The 17,744-nt window shown below is 39.6% G+C and overlaps 1 pseudogene; it reads right to left on the bottom strand.

The window, feature by feature from the left end:
• Nucleotides 1–2,456: 2,456 nt before the first annotated feature.
• LOC101523163 (zinc finger CCHC-type and RNA-binding motif-containing protein 1-like) lies at nucleotides 2,457–3,081 on the bottom strand (annotated as a pseudogene).
• Between the last annotated feature and the right edge of the window lie 14,663 nt (nucleotides 3,082–17,744).

The raw sequence follows: 17,744 nt of genomic DNA, 5'->3' as shown, positions 1-17,744 counted from the left end.
AAGACTCTGCTAACCAGAAGTACAATGACCAAGAGCAAAAGAAGAGACAAAAGCACAATGAATATTATTGAAAACTCCCCTGCAAAGGAGCAAAACCCTATGCCAACCTCAGAGTTAACTGAGGAAGACATCGAGAAAATTGGGGCACACAGAATTCATAAAACTCATTTTAAAGATTCTGATCAACAATGAGAAGCACATACAAGAGTTCAAAGAATTTAAGGAAGGAAGCAATAAAGAGAAACAAGGCTGGTGTATCAGAAATTAAGAACACAGTAGAGCAAATTAAAAGCACAATGGAGTGTCTCCAAAATAGAATGAAGCAAGCAGAAGAAAGAATCTCAGAATTGGAAGATATTTCCTGTCATTAGGGGGAAGCAAACAAAAAGCTGGAAGCAGAGCTGGATCAGGCCAAAAAAAGTATTCAGGAATTGAAAGGCACTATTAAGAGGCCTAATATAAGAGTTATGGGAGTCCCAGAAGGTGCAGAAAGAGAAGCTGAGTTTGCAAATGAATTTAATGATATAATAAAGCAAAATTTCCCTAATCTAGAGAAATAACTGGGAAACAAGATCCAGGAGGGGCACTGAACTCGCAACAGTCCTGATCAAAAGCGATCTTCACCAAGACACATGATCATCAAGCTCTCTTCAATTGAACATAAGGAAAAAATCCTTAAATGTGCACGTGAAAAAAAATCAATTGACATATAAAGGAATGCCAATTAAAAGCTGAAATGCAGCAGTTTAAATTCACCAGCATAAAGAGTTAACACTTTAAGGTAAACTTTCTAGAAATGCTATAATAAATTAACACTATGAATCAACAGTAACACTGAGAAGAGAAGGGAAAAAAGCATTCTCAAGATGACAAAATGAGATGAAATCTGGGGATATTTTTTAAAGATGTACGCATTTTTACTGGAAAGGCAGGTTTTCAGAGAAGGAGACACAGAGAGGAAGATCTGTGTACTGGTTCACTCCCCACATGGCCACAATGCCCAGAACAGAGCTAAGCTGAAGCCAGGAGCCAGCAGATTCTTCTGAGTCTCCCATGCAGCTGCAGGGTCCTAAGGTTTTGGGCCATCTTCCTTTGCTTTCCCAGGTTACAAGCAGAAAGCTCAAAGGAAAGTGCAGCAGCCAGGACATAAACTGGCACCTATATTGGATCCTAGTACTTGCAAAGTGGAGGGTTAGTCGATGGAGTCATCATGCCAGTCCCAAAGTCTGAGATTGTGAGGAAGGCAAATAATGCATTCATATTGTTACTTTGATTATTTTAAACATGCAATGATACTTTGGGAAATGGAAATAACTAGGAGAAAGATTTTGGGAGTGATAAGTAGTTAACCAACAAATGACACCAGATGCTTATATTGTAAATAGTCTTATGTATGTACCTGTAGAAATGTCCCTTTAAAATTTTTAAAGACAAAATTGTTAAGTTTACAACAAAAACTTGACAAGATGTTGAAGATGCAATTCCAAACTCCATGTAAAACAATCAGTTATGACTTTTTATAACATCTCAAAGGACTTAAGAGCTTTTCCTTGTGGGTTGACAGTAACTAATAGTACCGTTTGTGATTAAAATGAGTTCTTTTTAAGATTATTATTAGTGTGTTCTGATGTGTAGTAGAGATTGTTTATCTCCTATCGGAAATATTTGGGCCTGGAAGTACTTGACTGCACATTTCCGGATTTTAAAGTGGTTGCATAAACAGAATGAGTTTTCATGGAGATGGGACCTGGGCTAAACATGATTTTGTTTGTACTTATGTAAATTTTATATACTCAGCCTAAAGGTAACTTTGCACAGGACATGTGATATCACTGCCATCTGAGAACTCCATGGTGTGGGGCCCAGCATAGTAGTGTAGCAGCTGAAGTTCTCTCCTTGTATGCGCCAGGATCCTATGTGATGCCAGTTCTAATCCTGGCAGCTTCACTTCCCATCCAGCTCCCTGCTTCTGGCCTGGGGACGCAGTGGAGGATGGCCCAAACCCTTGGGACCCGAACCCACATAGGAGACCCCAAAGAGGCTCTAGGTTCTTGACTTCAGATTGCTGCAGCTCCAATCATTGAGGCCACTTGGTGTGTCAACTGATATCAATCTTCCTCTCTCCTCTGTGTAGCTGACTTTGCAATTAAAACAATCTAAAAAATTTTTTTTAAAACTCCATGGTGTGGAATGTTCTATTTGAGACATTGGGTTGGCACTGCCAATCATCCACATATTGCAGTATTTGTGATTTCAGATCAGGGATGCCCAAATTGCAGTGTGCTAACGCAAGACAGAAACATGATACTTGATATGTATTTTAAATTTTCCAATAAACCATCAATTGATAAAACATGAGTTTGTATTCAGCATTCTTATGCTCAAAGTCTAGCAGTAACAGTCCTCAACCGAATGCAGTGCTCCAAGATTTTAGGATATTTACACAATAATTATCTTCAGTCACTGAGCTCCTCATCACTGAAATGTGTTGTTCAGTATCCTTGGTTGTCTTACGTCATCTGACAGAGGAATCCCCTGAACTGGGCTTCCATCTTTGAATTCTTTGATTTTGGATTGCTGGAAGATGATAGCCTGGCTGAGGCTATCCAGGGCAGGGTCTTTCATCTTCACTTTCTTCTACTTCCTCAATTTGTTGTTCTAGCTCAGGAACTTTTCCTCCTTTCTTGGGAGTTCACATTCTCCAAGCATAGTCCTGGGGCATGCATAACTGAAGTGTCCACTTTCCCCACATTCGTAACACTTGGATATATCAAAGTAGTTTTGCTTTCAAACTCGGCTGCTCTTCCATCGTCAGTAGCAATGCTAGCTTTAATCACTCTACCAAGTAACTTGTTTATTGACCTTGTGCACTTTTGTGCAGTCTTTATCCAAAAACAAGGTAATTCCTTTACTCCTCCTTGTATCTTCATCTTTCACCATAGTGACCTTTACAGCTTCTCCATAATTGGAAAATATCCGGTACAACTCACTGTCAGGGAAAAAGGCAAGTTGGAGACGTACACTGTGCTTTCTGCTTGGGGCCAATCCACCATTCAAATTTTTCAATGGGGTGGCTGGCATGCAAGCCTTAGGTGCAGCAGGCTCAAGCCCAACTCCTCCAGCACCCTGGCTGCAGCCTGGGCATTACAGGTGCAGGCAGGCAGAAGGCACCAAAATGCACATACTCCCCAAAAATCTCTTGATGGTGAGCACAATGTGGTTTTTATTTGAAAAATACAAAACTCTCTATTGTTGAATTCTCACCTTCTCTGAAACAGGACAAACTATGGACTGAGATAAGCTTTCAGTTTCCTATCAGTTTGGAAGTAGCTTTGTTTACTTTCCTCTCTAGGATTAAGGATTCTAACAAGTCTCAATCATATCCAAGCCCTATTTAGAGTGAGTTGTATCAGCTGGACAGTAAGTTATAGCCCAGCCTCAAAGTCTATTGGCAAAGCTAGGATCCCTATTGGGATCCTCAACAATGTTAACTTATAGATTATGGCAGAAGATGCCTCTGGCCACAGGGTGATCAAATCAAGTTTTCATGAATTTTAATAACCTTTAAATTTTTGCAAACTCCAGTGTCTGGAAAAGTGAGGGAAGGCCGTCAGGTGGAATACGGTCAGGTCAAACTTGTTCCCTCCACACTCCTCCCACCCCAACAGGGCACTCCCATCTTCCAACCTTCTTGAGAGGTTGACCAAAGCCCTGGAGTAATCATGCTGGGGCTATATGGCCAGCCAAAACTGAAGCAGTTGCTGGTAAGACTATTCCAGCTGAGGACAGTTAAGATGGTTTTTGTTTGTTGCAAACAAACCCCAGAATAATGTGGACACATTGATTTGGGGTGACTCAAATTGATTCTAGGCAGGACTCCATGCAGTCCAAGCAATACTATTACCTTCTTGACTCTTGACATCATTTTCCCCCATATTGCAAATGACACATACGTAAAATAATTTCCATAGAATGGCAAAGGAATTGTGTGAAATTATTACAAAGAGAAATAAACCACATTGAGAGACATTTCTGACTTCTGGTTAATACAAAATGGCAATGACATAGATATAACAATCTTGCAGACAAACTAAGGCATAGAGAGTTTTGGTTATCCATTCTGGTTAACACTGTCATCATACCGTAACACTAGGATGTCACCACACCAGTGTTGTATTAAGCATACAAACCGATTCAGAAAGCCAATCATACTATGAGATATTCAAATGACCAATAGCCATGATGTCTTAGGATAAAGTACTATGGTCATGAGTATCTGAAGATATGCAAACATGTTCCTTGGACAGGCATTGCATCCTTAGATATGACTCACAGCAGCACAGCCAGGACACAACAATTCCTGCCTTTAGTCATTGAACCAGTGATTTGATGCATAGCTAAGAACCCCAATGTTTACACAAAACATTTAAAATAATTTTACCCTGGTTCCTTCATGAAATTCACATGTGAAACCATTTTTTCAAGACTGCATAATTAATCATGCATATTAATTCATGGTGAATTTTAGCAATCAAGAATGCAGAATATTGCTTTTAGTCAAAACCTCAAAAATGTTAGCTATATTTAATTGAATATCCTGTTAAACATTTCCCATGACATAAGGAAGCTGTGAGATCATTCTTTGGAAGTCCTATATGGTCTGAAAGATTATTTCTGTATGATAAAACCAAGATGGAGCTAGAAATTTCAGACAAGCAATTTTTATACTTAATTTCCTATAGAGAGTGGTTCTTGAAACATTCACCAATTGAGGCATATCAGATAGTGAGTTTAACAAAATGCTGGGGCTAGTGTTGTAGCTTAGTGGTCAAGGCCTCCTGGGCATCTCATAGGGATAGAAACTAAAGCTCTCTATAATTTTCTGCCTTTACTTCAACTCTGGGATTCAATGGTATTAAATCCAATGATGGAAATAAGCACAAAGGATTGTAGAGGAGATAGCTCATCTATAAATGAAATCATCAACTTACAAACCAAAGGGACTGGCTAAGGCATACATTTTGAGTTGGGTCTTGAAAGTTTGGGAAATAAAGTGTGATCATGTTTGCTTTCTGTGAATTGGAAGGAGAGTCATGAAGCTAAGAGACAGAATCAGAGGAGAGGTAAGCATCACATACAACCTCCTCAGAAAACTCTGCAAAGCACGCTGAAGACATCAGTAGGAATCAAACCTGTGACCTCCTGCTATGGCTGCTGACAGTCCAAATAGTCCCACCTTTCAGGTCCTACAAGACTCACCGGGATCTAAATACTTTTGAAATGGGATTCTAGATGTATTTTTCATGACTGTCAGAGACAAGTAGCATAGGTTAGTGAGGAACCTCAATGTTTTTTTTTGCTTTGTGTATTTTCTGCCTTGCTTGTTTGGCTGGGGGACTGTGTCAACTCCAGGTCTGACAGCCTATGTGACATTTGGCAGGTCACCTAGGCAGAGCATTCCTCAGGAAGGAGGCCTCTGGTGTATTTAGATAAGACTTCCTCACTACCCCACAGCCCACCAGTTCGTACTAGTTCAAAGTTGCTCACTTCAAACCACCAATAGAAGCCTGCCAACTTGCTCTTTTTAACAGTTAACAGATAAAAACTGGCCAATCATGCCTGCAAGTGTGTAGAACTTGCCTGAAGTGTATAAAAACTCTGTCCAGCCTCGGGACTGCCCACCCTCAGTCCCGCTGGGCTGGAGGTGGCCGAGAGCCCAGGATAGTCTGAATAAACTGCTCTTACGCGCTTGCATCGACTTCAGACTGCTGAGGATTTCTGGGGATCTCAAAATCTGGGTATAACTTAACAAAAGCCTACCTCTCACGGTGATGAAGATTAAAACCGAAGACTAACACATTGGCAGGGTTCATTTCTTCTGAGACATCCATCCCCCTTGTATCTTCCCATTGCTTTTCATGGTACTTGTTTGTCTCAGTTTCTTTATCATAGAACACTAGTTAAACTGGACTGAATCCATTCTAAGGACTTCCAACTTTACCACTTTGAATTCCAATATGATCACATTCTTAGATGCAGGAAACTAGGGCCCAATGTCTGAATTGAGAGGCAACTATTCAGTCCGGTAAGAGATGAGAAACTTTAACCTGCATTTTAAGTCTTTGTCCTTTTAGTGCAGTTAGACTTGTTTGTACATAAATTAACCATAAAGATCAAGCTTCAGTTTCCAAGGAGGTTAGTTGTAGTTTTCTCTGTAATTCTGTCCACTAAGTATTTATCTTTTGGACACACTGATTAAACCATACAGGGTTCAAACACATGAAAAGTCAAACTGAGAAAGATCACAACTCTGACTCCTACAGAGCCTGTGGTACAAGTCAAGGAAATGGCGGTGTTAGTCAAACGAAATATGTGATTCTTTAAGTGTTCAGAATCCAACAGTTAAAACTCAGACTGATAGCATCATACCAGTGGGTTGGTCGGGAACAAACAAACTCTGGAGACAGTAAACAAGGAGATGAGAACTTGTAATAGCAGCTGTAGAAACGAGGAGCAACCATCACAGAAGAATGGGGGAAGCTCAGAGCCTATGAAATAATGTCATAAAATGAAATGCAATAAAATAAAAAGAAAAGTAAAAAGAAATTTATAGCAACTTAAGTGAAAGAATTCATGAAATTTAATAAAAGAGAAGCCAAAAGTTAAGCCCCACTTATTCATCATCACTACACTGATAACAAGACTTTTTTTTTTCATTTTAAATAACCAATTAAATTGTCACTTAAGAAATATGGAACAACTTCTGTTGCTGGATGTCTGTTTATAAGCTGGTTTGCTTTTGCTGTGCTGTGACTATTAATTAGAAAGGATAACTCTTTTCCCTTCAGAATGTTGAATTGCTCACAAAAAACTTACTAATTAAAGTGGCTGGAACTGCCACTAGGAAAATGTGATGGCCAACTTAATTGACTGTTAGCATCTCATTTGTAGAGGACACATGAATTAATTTTGCTGTGTGTAATTTCACAAACAGTGTCTTCTATTCCCCATTCCCCATTTGTCATTCCCTGCCTTCAATGCCATGCTCTCAATATAGTTAACTACAATCTTCATTGGGTCCTTAGTTAATAGTGCTTTTATTAGAAAGTAAACCAATCCCCTCACCCTAAATAGGAATTTAGAGCCAGGCTTATGCCGGTAGATTTAGGTTTCCTGTGTCTGAACTTACAGACAATCAGATCCTCAAGATTTATCTCCACCTACTCTCCCTACCCTTTGCCTCAGATGGATGTGGACCTGCAGTGGTAACATGGAGACTTGATAATGATAGAAACAATTTTCACTATAGAAAGTTTATTACAGTTGATAGTAAATTTAAATTTTTTCAACTTTAGATATTATTTTGAAGCCGCTAAGACCAAACACTAGAAACCAGTTGTCACCAAGCACTCCCACACAATTCAGCCATCCATTGTATTCAATATTCCAAAGAAGTATCTAATAAATTAACCCATCTGGCTATGTTGTTTAAGATATATTAAAGCAAAAAAAAAGGAAATTGGAAGCAAAAGATCTAGTGCACTGGTGAGCACTTAGTTCTAAGTGACAAAATCCATGCTGGCTAGTTTCATTACGAGATTTTGTACGAAAGGCTTCAAAACACTTAGATGAAACTACTTCTAATGTTCCATTGCACTGTGGGACAACTGTAGTCCACAAAAATGTAGTACATGGTGTGGATAGCAGTGTACAAGCTGGTGACTGCAAAGGAGCAGAAGGAAACAGAAATGTTGATATCTGGTTTCATCAGTTTACAATGTTGACAAGGTATATTGTAGGTTGGGTCCACAAAAATGTCTGTTACAGGGTTATCAAATTTTAAAATGTTGCAATTCTATTATTTCACATGTGTGAATTTTATTACTTTAAAGAGGCAGAGAAGGGAGAGGAAGAGTTTGATTTACTACTCTAGATGCCTGCTGTGTCCCCAGGGCCAGCAAGAGGACAAAGTTGTAACTGGAAATAGTCCTGTCACCATAGGTGACAGCAATCTAGTCATGTGAGCCATCACCACAGACCCACAGGGTCTGTATTAGCAGGAAGCTAGAACCAGGCATCCCGATACGGGTTTCAGGTTTCTCAGTGCTTCAACTGGCATTCCAAATATCCACCCTTAATTTTTCTGAAACAAGGCCTGTTACCACATGGAATGAAAGTTTTGAAAATTCAGTGTAGATGAAAAAAGGTTAAAAAATCACTGAGTGGAAAAACTTGCTAATTACCCAAGCACAACGTAGTCCACCTCTCAGTCATGGGAACAGTAAACCAAAGGAAATGTTAGTAACCCTCAGATGTTACACCTTGCTTAGCAAGGAACTCTATGGAGAATGGATCAGACCACCACTGCACCTGCACCTTGGTGATAGCCAGATAGGACTAAGGCATTTAGTTTCACTGCAAACTAAAAGGCAATCTGAGAAAAGTGAATTTTACCTTCCTGATAGAAAAAAGCAAATCAGAAGGTAACTGGAATGAGTGGTAAGTGAAACAACAACCTACAGTACCCACTACTATCTGTTCCTATAATTTATCAGCATCCCTCATGTCTTGCCTCTCCAACCAGGAACAAAGCGAAGTAACACTTTTGCATGTCATATTACTTTTGCCTTATATGAATGGAAAATTTAGCCTCTTTCTAGAAGGGTTAATGCTATACTTTCTGTTATTTTTCTTTAAACTCTAATATTTTCATGTTACACTTCCCTACACTCGGGAATTTTCCCTTCTACCATCTCCCTTCACCTCCCCCCGCTCCGCTTTCACCTATATTTTTAACAGCACTTTAGTCCCTCAACAGTCACAAGTTCATCATTGTTCTATTTAAGTGTATCCTGGCATAGATATAGCAAATGGTATGAAGTCCTGCACTTTAATGTCAAGGTATATTTGACATTTCATTGGAAGTCCATGCTTTATTCAGAAGTAGAAATGCATACAACAATGTATCTCCACTTCGTGGTATACTTGCCTCCATTGTACAGATCCTCTAGGCAAATGTACATATATACATGCCTACCCATACATCTATTCATCTTGCATTTTACAAGAAGGTTGCCTTATAAGAGAACATATGATCTGTTATTTTTCGATTGACATGTTTCACTGACCATAGCGATCTCCAGTTGGGATCATTTGAATGCTATTTTTATTCTCTCCTAGCTCCATATGCATTCCTCTAGCTCAAATGCAATCGTAGCCTTCACAGTTTATGAACCATGAGCTACATTATGTTCATGTTTAACATAACAGTAAGGCACAAAATGATGGAAATGAAACAGATTATGCATTCTTAAGTTCTGGAGTGAAGAAAGCGAAAGAGCTGACCCACCAAATAATGACCCTCATGAATATGTGCTGCACCTTGACAGCTGTCTACAGATCCTCCTAACTTGCCTTAGACATGTTCTTCCAATGACCTTTGGTGATCATGTAAATAACCACTTGACACTGCAAACCTTAATCTCCCTTCCAATTTCCATGGGATCCTTACTGCTGTCAAGCACATGAGATGCCCAACCCCAGATTCTCATTTTCTGAGATCAAAACTCCTGTAGGATTTATGAAGTTTGAATAAGGAATTTTCCACTACCTAGATTTATAGTAGGGTATAGTGTCTTGCTAACAAAATGAATTAATGAAATAACTTATTCAAGGGTTACATATGAAAATACTAAGTAGAAACTATGTATTTTAAGTTACTTTTGAAGTCCTTATTCTGGGTCCACCGCAGAAGAGCAGCGAAGTCACTGAGGTGAAACTCAGCACAGAGGTTCACGGAAAGGGATACTGAGGGAGCCAAGGTGAAGAAGCTTACATACAGCCACACAGCTGGTCAGGGAATGTATTAAAAAGTCACCCGGGTCCAGCGCGATGGCGTAGTGGTTAAGGTCTTCGCCTTGCAGGCACCGGGATCCCATATGGGTGCTGGTTCTAATCCCGGCAGCCCTGCTTCCCATCCAGCTCCCTGCCTGTGGCCTGGGAAAGCAGTCAAGGACGGCCCAAGGCCTTGGGACCCTGCACCTGCATGGAAGACCTGGAAGAGGCTCTTAGCTTTGCATTGGCTCAGCGCCAGCGTTTCGGTCATTTGGGGAGTGAATCATTGGACGGAAGATCTTCCTCTCTGTCTACCCGCCTTTCCAATAAAAATAAAATCTGGAAAAAAAAAAAGTCACCCAAGCCTCATGCTTCAAGAGTCTGAAGGAGCATACCTCTCTCTTCTCCGCTAAGACAGAGGTAACCAGTTTCTCCAAGCATTTTCAGTACATTGGCAACAGGCAGCCACTCTTCAATCAGGCACAAATGCAATCCCCAGCTCTGCAGCTGACAAGCTTTATGATCCTGGGGAGGTAACTCATTCACTTTCCCTCTATGGGAGCTAATTGCATTTTAGCATTGCTATGTGATGAACAGATCCGAGATCATGTCCATAAGAAGTCCCATCCTGTGCAGCATACTAAGTAGTACATCTTAGAGAGAGAAGCCATGGTCACACGACTTTTGTAAAAATCTTAGGACAACTCTATCACATGTTTTATTAAATAAGTGTATGAAACATCTGAAACTAAGAAGCAACATGCTTGGGATTTCAGATTTCAGCCCACTGGTAGAATCAAGACACACAGACTTGACTTCAAAGTCCTCCACTGAAAGGCAACTATGGGGACTGAAGTTCTCTGGATCTCAATCATAAAATACTGAAAATATCATGTAAATATTCTCCAAGCAGTAGAGGCCGAAGTATGTAAGACATTATCAAAAACTTCCAATACTAACTAGGAACAATCTTAGCACTTTAGTGAGATCCATGTGATAATCCTGAGAATTCATCACAGTTTAAGACTCAATGAGAATGAACAGATAAACCAGCTGGCTCGAGGTTCAAATGGAACCAGCCACACACTGCATTTCTTCACAGTCCATGAAAACAAGTCAGGGATGTGGCCCCACACCTCAGAGTCTACATACCACCTCTCAGCCGCAGTAAGATTAAGCTCATGAAGGAAATGCCTACAAGAGCAGAACACATACATTGGGTTGTCAATCCCAACTAACTGAGCAGGGGTACAACCCTGATCAAGTGACAGTCTTCTCTGTGGTCTTTGTGGCCTTGTATAGATGATCCCAAGCACAGAACAGTATACTAACGCTTGAATTCAAGCAAATAGCCAGAGGTTCTGCGTAAAGCAGGGGCTGCTTAGGAGTGAAATGCAACTTGGCCCTTTAAACCAGGTAGCTGAAAAACACAAAGTAAAAACAGTGAGGAAGATGACCTTCTCCTGGCTATGTCTGGAATTAATTTGAAGATTGGAAGACTATAAATCAATCTTAAATAGGTTATGAATAGTCAGACTGGAGAAAAAGTCAAATGATCCGGTATGAAAGTTTACTCTATTTTAGATCAAAGAGCAAATAAGAACATGAAGGAGAAAAACAGCCCTGGAGGGGAGAGTGTTACTTGAGGAAAAGAGTTGACTTTATTCATCCACCTTTCTGCATTTCTCAAAGTCCACCACTAAATGGGGCAGTATTTTCTACCCATGAACTTGAACCCCAGACTCCCATTCGTGCTACGTCAGGTTCAGCCAATTTTGTTCTACTCCAAGCTCCATCACTTATTGACAGTGTGGTAGACATGGAACTGGACTGCCCAGTCCTTTCTCAAAGTAAGCCTTGTCACCCAGCTCCTCAGAGTGGGCAGCTGTCATTTTCAGAGAACCACCTCCATACAACACTCCCACTGAAACCCTTAATAGATTCCTTTTTACACTGAGCTGGAGACAGATTTCCTTCTCCTGACCTTGGTTATGTCATTTAGTTTTTCTAATTTCATTTCTAACAATGTTATCTCCAATTGCTTCACTCCAGCAGCCCCAGATTCTCCTTGCTGCCGTAGGAAGTTTGCATATGAGATTCCCTCTTCCTGAAGACTCAAGTTATCCCCCTTTACTCTTTTACTCATCATCCCTTAATTCAAGTTTCACTTTCCCAATGGATTTTTTAAGCCAAGTCAAATCTTTCAAAATAGCTCTAATACCTTGTATCTGTTCTTTGTAATTGTGCATGTACATTATTTGATGATCGTTTGCCTTTCTGCAAGCTGTATTCCAGGAGCACAGAGAATGAGTTCAGTTTTACACATCATCTATTCCCAGTACCTATCACCATCCCAGAGCCTTGGGACCCTATATCCATGTAGGAGACACAGAAGCTCTTGGCCTTGGATCAGCTTAGCTCTAGTCATTATGGTCAGCAGATGGAACCAGCAGATGGAAAATCTTTGTATCCACTTTTCTCCATAAATCTGATCTGCCTGTCCAATAATGAAAAAAAAGAAACGTTGATGACAGTGTTGTCTCTAAAACCACACCTTGCTTGCCAAGAAAGCAAAGATCAGGAAACCTAAAAAAGAACTGTCATTGACATCGGCAAGTAAGATGCAAACTGACAATTATATTGTCCAATGTTTACTCTAGACGTGAGCAAAGAAAACATTAGGAAAACAATATGGGACAGCCTGATGCAACCAGTAAAGCTGTAGTGTGCAATGCTGGCATCCTATATGTGCACCAGTAGAGATAGTACTGACTGCTTCACTTCCCATCCAGCTCCCTGCTTGTGGCCTGGGAAAGCAGCAGAGGATGACCTAAAGCCTTAGGACCCTGCACCCACGTGGGGAACCCAAAGAAAGCTCCTGGCTTCGTATCAGCTCAACTCTGGCTGTTACAGCTGGTTGAGGTTTGAACATCTTTGTAATTCTGCCTTTCCAGTAAAAGTAAAATTTCAAAAATGACCTGAAACTTTGAAGATATGCCAGAAAAGAGGAAATGCTTCATGAATGGGCAAGGGTTATATCAAACTCCAAAGCACTGGAAATAAAAATGCAAATACACAAATGATTTCAGAACAAAGGGAATATATAGTAACTATAATAGAAACTATTATATTCAGATATGAAGATACAATTCAGTACACAGCTCTAAATTCAAATCAAAGATGGACTCCCGTTGAAACTGTTTCACATATCTTGACAACAGGATGCTGGATTCTACCATGGCCCATGCCTAGATTACCAGGATACACTTACACAGCTGAATGAAGAACTTAGGACTGCTTATGAAGGACTATACTATAGAGTATAGTGTAGAGGAAATCAGTGGAGTGGATGAAGTTTGGGGAGAGTAAAGGAATCCTACAGCCTATGGAATTGTATCATTTAATTAAAAAAGAAAAAACACCAAGGCAAACACAGTGAAGATGTAAGGGGAGAAAGCTGTACATCTGACAAGGGACTAACATCCAGTATACATAAGGGATTCAAACAATTCTATCACACACAAAAAAAGAAATCCAATTTAAAAACAGGCAGCAGATCCATATACAAATTTCTCAGGATTATATGCAAATGAAAAGATGTTCAACACCCGAAATCAGGGAAACAAGTCCAAGGAGATCAACTCACTCAAGCTACAGTTGTTACTATTTTATGAGAGTCAAAAGATAACAAGTATCAGTAAAAGTGTAGAGAAAGTATGGACGTTTCTCAGTGTATTATCATTGAACAGTGTATTATCCAGCAGCCCCATTGCTGGAAGTATATCCAAGCAGCATCTGGATCCAGAGTTTACTGAAGCACTATACATAACAGCCAAGAAACAGACAACATAAAAGGTCTGTCCACTGATAAATGAAGAAAATGTAGTACATGCACACAAAGGAATGCTACCAGTCATACACGATCAAAACGTCACTTGCAGTAACTGGATGGAACTGAATGTCACTAGTCAAACATGTCAAACAAAAAGTATCACATGATCTCATTCATACATAGAATTCAAAAATATTCTCATGGAAGTTACAATAGTGGTGGTTACCAGAGGCCAGAGAGGGAAAGCAAGAAAGACAGACTGAGAAAAATTAATGCATATCAAGTTAGAGCTACACAGGAATTAAAAGTTTTGAGGTTCCATTGTACAGTAGGATGAATACAAGTAATACTAGCATACTGTATCTCTGTAAATAGAAAATCCTATAGAACAGTATTTAGGATTCCTTAAGAAATAGAGATTTGAGTATCTAGATCATTTTACCCTGAATAGATATTGCACATATGTATATGTGTATCCAAATATCACCTGGGGGCCCATAAAGTTCTGAAGTACTGTGTGAAAACTATGAATTAGAGCCTCTGAAAATTAATGTATCTCCCTTTAATGCAAAGTTTTCCTAAATACTGAAATGCTGTACTCCTTCACATCAGTTTCAATTAAGGATGAATAAGGTCTAAAATTAACGCATAGCACAGTGACTAAATTTAAAAATGTCTATCTTCAAAAATGTATTAGTGTGGGAGAGTTGCAGAGGAACTCCCAGGCCCAGAGCAAGAGGAAGACATTCCATCCACTGCAGATCTCAATATCCAAAGCCATCAAGACTGAGCTAAGCCAAAGCCAGGAGCCTAGAACTCCATCCATATCTCCACATGGGTGGCAGAGGCACAACTGCCTGGATCTTTCACTGCTTTTCCAGGCTATCATTGCCGGGAGCTGCTTAATGTGCTGTGCCATAACACCAGTACCAAGTAATGTCTTGTTTATTTAAAAATTCACTGGGTAAATGGAACTTCAGTGTTTGATCACACATACCAAGAACAGTTAGGTGATACATGAGGTCATAGAAATTATCATAAACTTGATGTATGGTGATGTTTCTCAATGTATACCAAAACATCTTGTGCACCTGAACTGTTGTGACTTAGACTTCAATCATGCTGAAGAATAAACCTCAACTACATGCCATCTTAAAAATACAACACAAAAATGTGCTAATTCTGTTCAGGTAAAAAGTGAGTCATTTGAACATTATACTTTATTAAGTATAAGCCAGGGGCTGCCAATGCAATATAGCAAGAAAGGCATCCCATGTCAGAGTGCGGCTACATTCAGCACCATTACTCCATTTCCATCTCTCTTCCCATTGGTGTGGCTGCCAAGGCTGAAGACAGCCCAAGTGCATGGGTTCCTACTAGGATAGAATTCCCAGCTTCTGGCTTTAGCCAGGCCTAGATGTAGTTGTGGTGGCTATTTGGAGAATGAACCAGCAGATGATATCTATCACTCTTTAAAATACTATTTTTCAAAAAAAAAATTTGGAAGTATAGGTCAATATGGCAAGTAAAATAGATCAAATGTAGTAGGATCACTGCCAGTGCCTCCTAAAAAGCCAGATGCCTAGATTGCATCCTAGATATGAGAACTGGAACCTATGGGACCTGGGGGTCCAGTTGACTGCACTATTCAGGCCTAATAACCCTTGACACAAGTTCTATGTGCAATAGATACCACATAGTAAATCTTCAGATTCTAGTTTAAGACATTTAAAGAATGCATAAGCATTACATTCATGGTTGATGTACTGCAAATCTATACTCAAAATAACATACCGCCATCCTATCTTGGGCTCTGTTCCTTCTAACCCCTGAGTTGCAATTGCTGTACAATAAATGGGTTCAGAGTGTGGCTTGGAAAATACAATGTTCAAAACAGTAAGTGAATTCCCATTTTGCTACTATACATTGAAGTGATTCTGAGTCTGGATCGTCCTGTGCTGCCCACATTTTCCACAGGAATGAATGATATCACTTGAGGTAATGATGCTTTACCATTAGGAAACTGATGGCAAACACTAAGAAATTACAGCGTGTTTCAGTGGTTCTTTGGGGCACACTTGACATCACATATGAGATAGAAACAGAATTATATATATGGAACTATTTATCATTTTCTCCTAAAAACTTGTTTCTGCTGGTAATGACTATTGTGTAATTGTGCCTAATTATTTTAATGAATCAAAGATGATGAAATATAAGCACATCATGTAACTTTAACCATTCTTACAAGCCAAAGACTGGTCAGATGTCAGTCCTCTCGTCTACACATAGAAGTTCAATTAATCCATTTCTAACAAAGCCAAAGGCAGCTGCATACCAATTCTCACCTAATGAGATTTACTCAAGTGACAGTGACCTTTCTCATGATATTTAAATACACACCAACACCATTTAATGGGTCCCTAACAGTTACATATCCAAATTTTCCAAAATTATTCAATGAAATTTTAGTGGACATAAGCTATCCTTGTAAATAAAAACTATAAAAACGTTTGGTGACTATTAGAGCAACATTACAAATGTTATCACCACTTACACCTATTCCAAGAAGCAGAGGAAATAGAATTAAACTACATTTTAAAGGAAACAAATCTCAAGACTACCTCATTATTTTTATACAAATTCGATGAAATTCACAAGCTCAATCTTTCTACAACCATCAAGAAAAATACTACGTATCACAGAAGTACAATTTCTGTTTCCAACATGGCAGATTATGAAAAATAAAGTTGAAAGTCTCTGAAGTCTACTGCTTGATTTTTGGCAGAAATTCCATCCATTTTAAAACTACTAATATGTTTAACCTAAATTAACATCAGAAAGACATTGATCTAGTGCCTGCAAATGCACTGATCAACGTATCAGCTGATTAATAGATGTGAAGTCAGTTGGAAGTATTTATAACAGGACTTCACCTGGAAGGCCTAACCTACAATGGGATGCTGTCATTTACTTCAAAAATTTCAAGACCTTCCTGGGGACCAACATGCTTGCATTCCAAGGCTCACAGACAGACAGACAGACAGACAGACACACACACACACACACACACACACACACACCACACATCTAAAAACTCAGAAAAGAATTCATAGGAGTCAGTGCTGAAAGCCCACAAAATGACAGGTAGTAAGTACAGGCTGGATTCTGGACCCAAAAATGGAAACAAGATGTAGCTACCCTGTCACAGATCTGGACAATAGAACATGGGGCAAGGAAAAGAATCCAACAGTCAGTCTGATGACAAAGACAAGAGGTAATATATGAGAAAGCATCTTGTACAATGTCTTTCTCATAATATTCATTCTAAGTTTGTTTTTTAAAGTGTTAATTTTTATGGCATATGAGATTGAAGACTATAAGCCTCAAATTCCCAGAGTTCATCTGTGCCCATATCTGGCTATAATGTAAGGTCTGAATGGGTCAGTATAAGGACCTGCAAGAGTTTAAGAATAGATCCTCAAGAATAACACCAAGGAAAATTCAGCAGCAGGCAGGGTTCAGAACGAGAGGGTTCTTTCCAATAGATGCACACTTGCTCTTCTCTACAGAGGGCCAGTATTCTGCCAGTGTCCTGTCCTGCGATGTCCATCACACAGATACACTGACACGGAACACAGACAACTAAACAGGACATTGTGATGAAACAGCAACATCTCACTACTCTGATCCTTCCTTCTTCTGGCCAATTCTACATCTCAAGGGAAAGGGCTTTCTGAATTCTACCGAAGTAAAGATCAAAGCAAGATCAAAGACTCAATCCAAGCAAGCTAGCCCTGAGAAGTTGACAGCCTTTACAAAATCGAAATCAGGTTACTGCCCGAGAATGGAAGTGTGTTTCTAGAAATTCAGTGTGATGGAATTCCCAAGAAATCAGGTTAGAAGACGAATAATTTTACAGATGGAGAAACAAGATTTGGGGACTTCTTCCATGTGCCGGAGCTTACTGATAGTTTAGCATTGGACAAGTGCCCCATCTCCTTTGGGCCAAAAACATCAGTTCTTCACTGCTGCCTCTACTCAGGACAAATACTGATCACCCCTGGCCAGCAAAAAG

This window comes from Ochotona princeps, chromosome 12, assembly GCF_030435755.1.
Source record: "Ochotona princeps isolate mOchPri1 chromosome 12, mOchPri1.hap1, whole genome shotgun sequence".
NCBI lineage: Eukaryota > Metazoa > Chordata > Mammalia > Lagomorpha > Ochotonidae > Ochotona > Ochotona princeps.
This window is presented reverse-complemented; position numbering and strand designations above follow the sequence as displayed.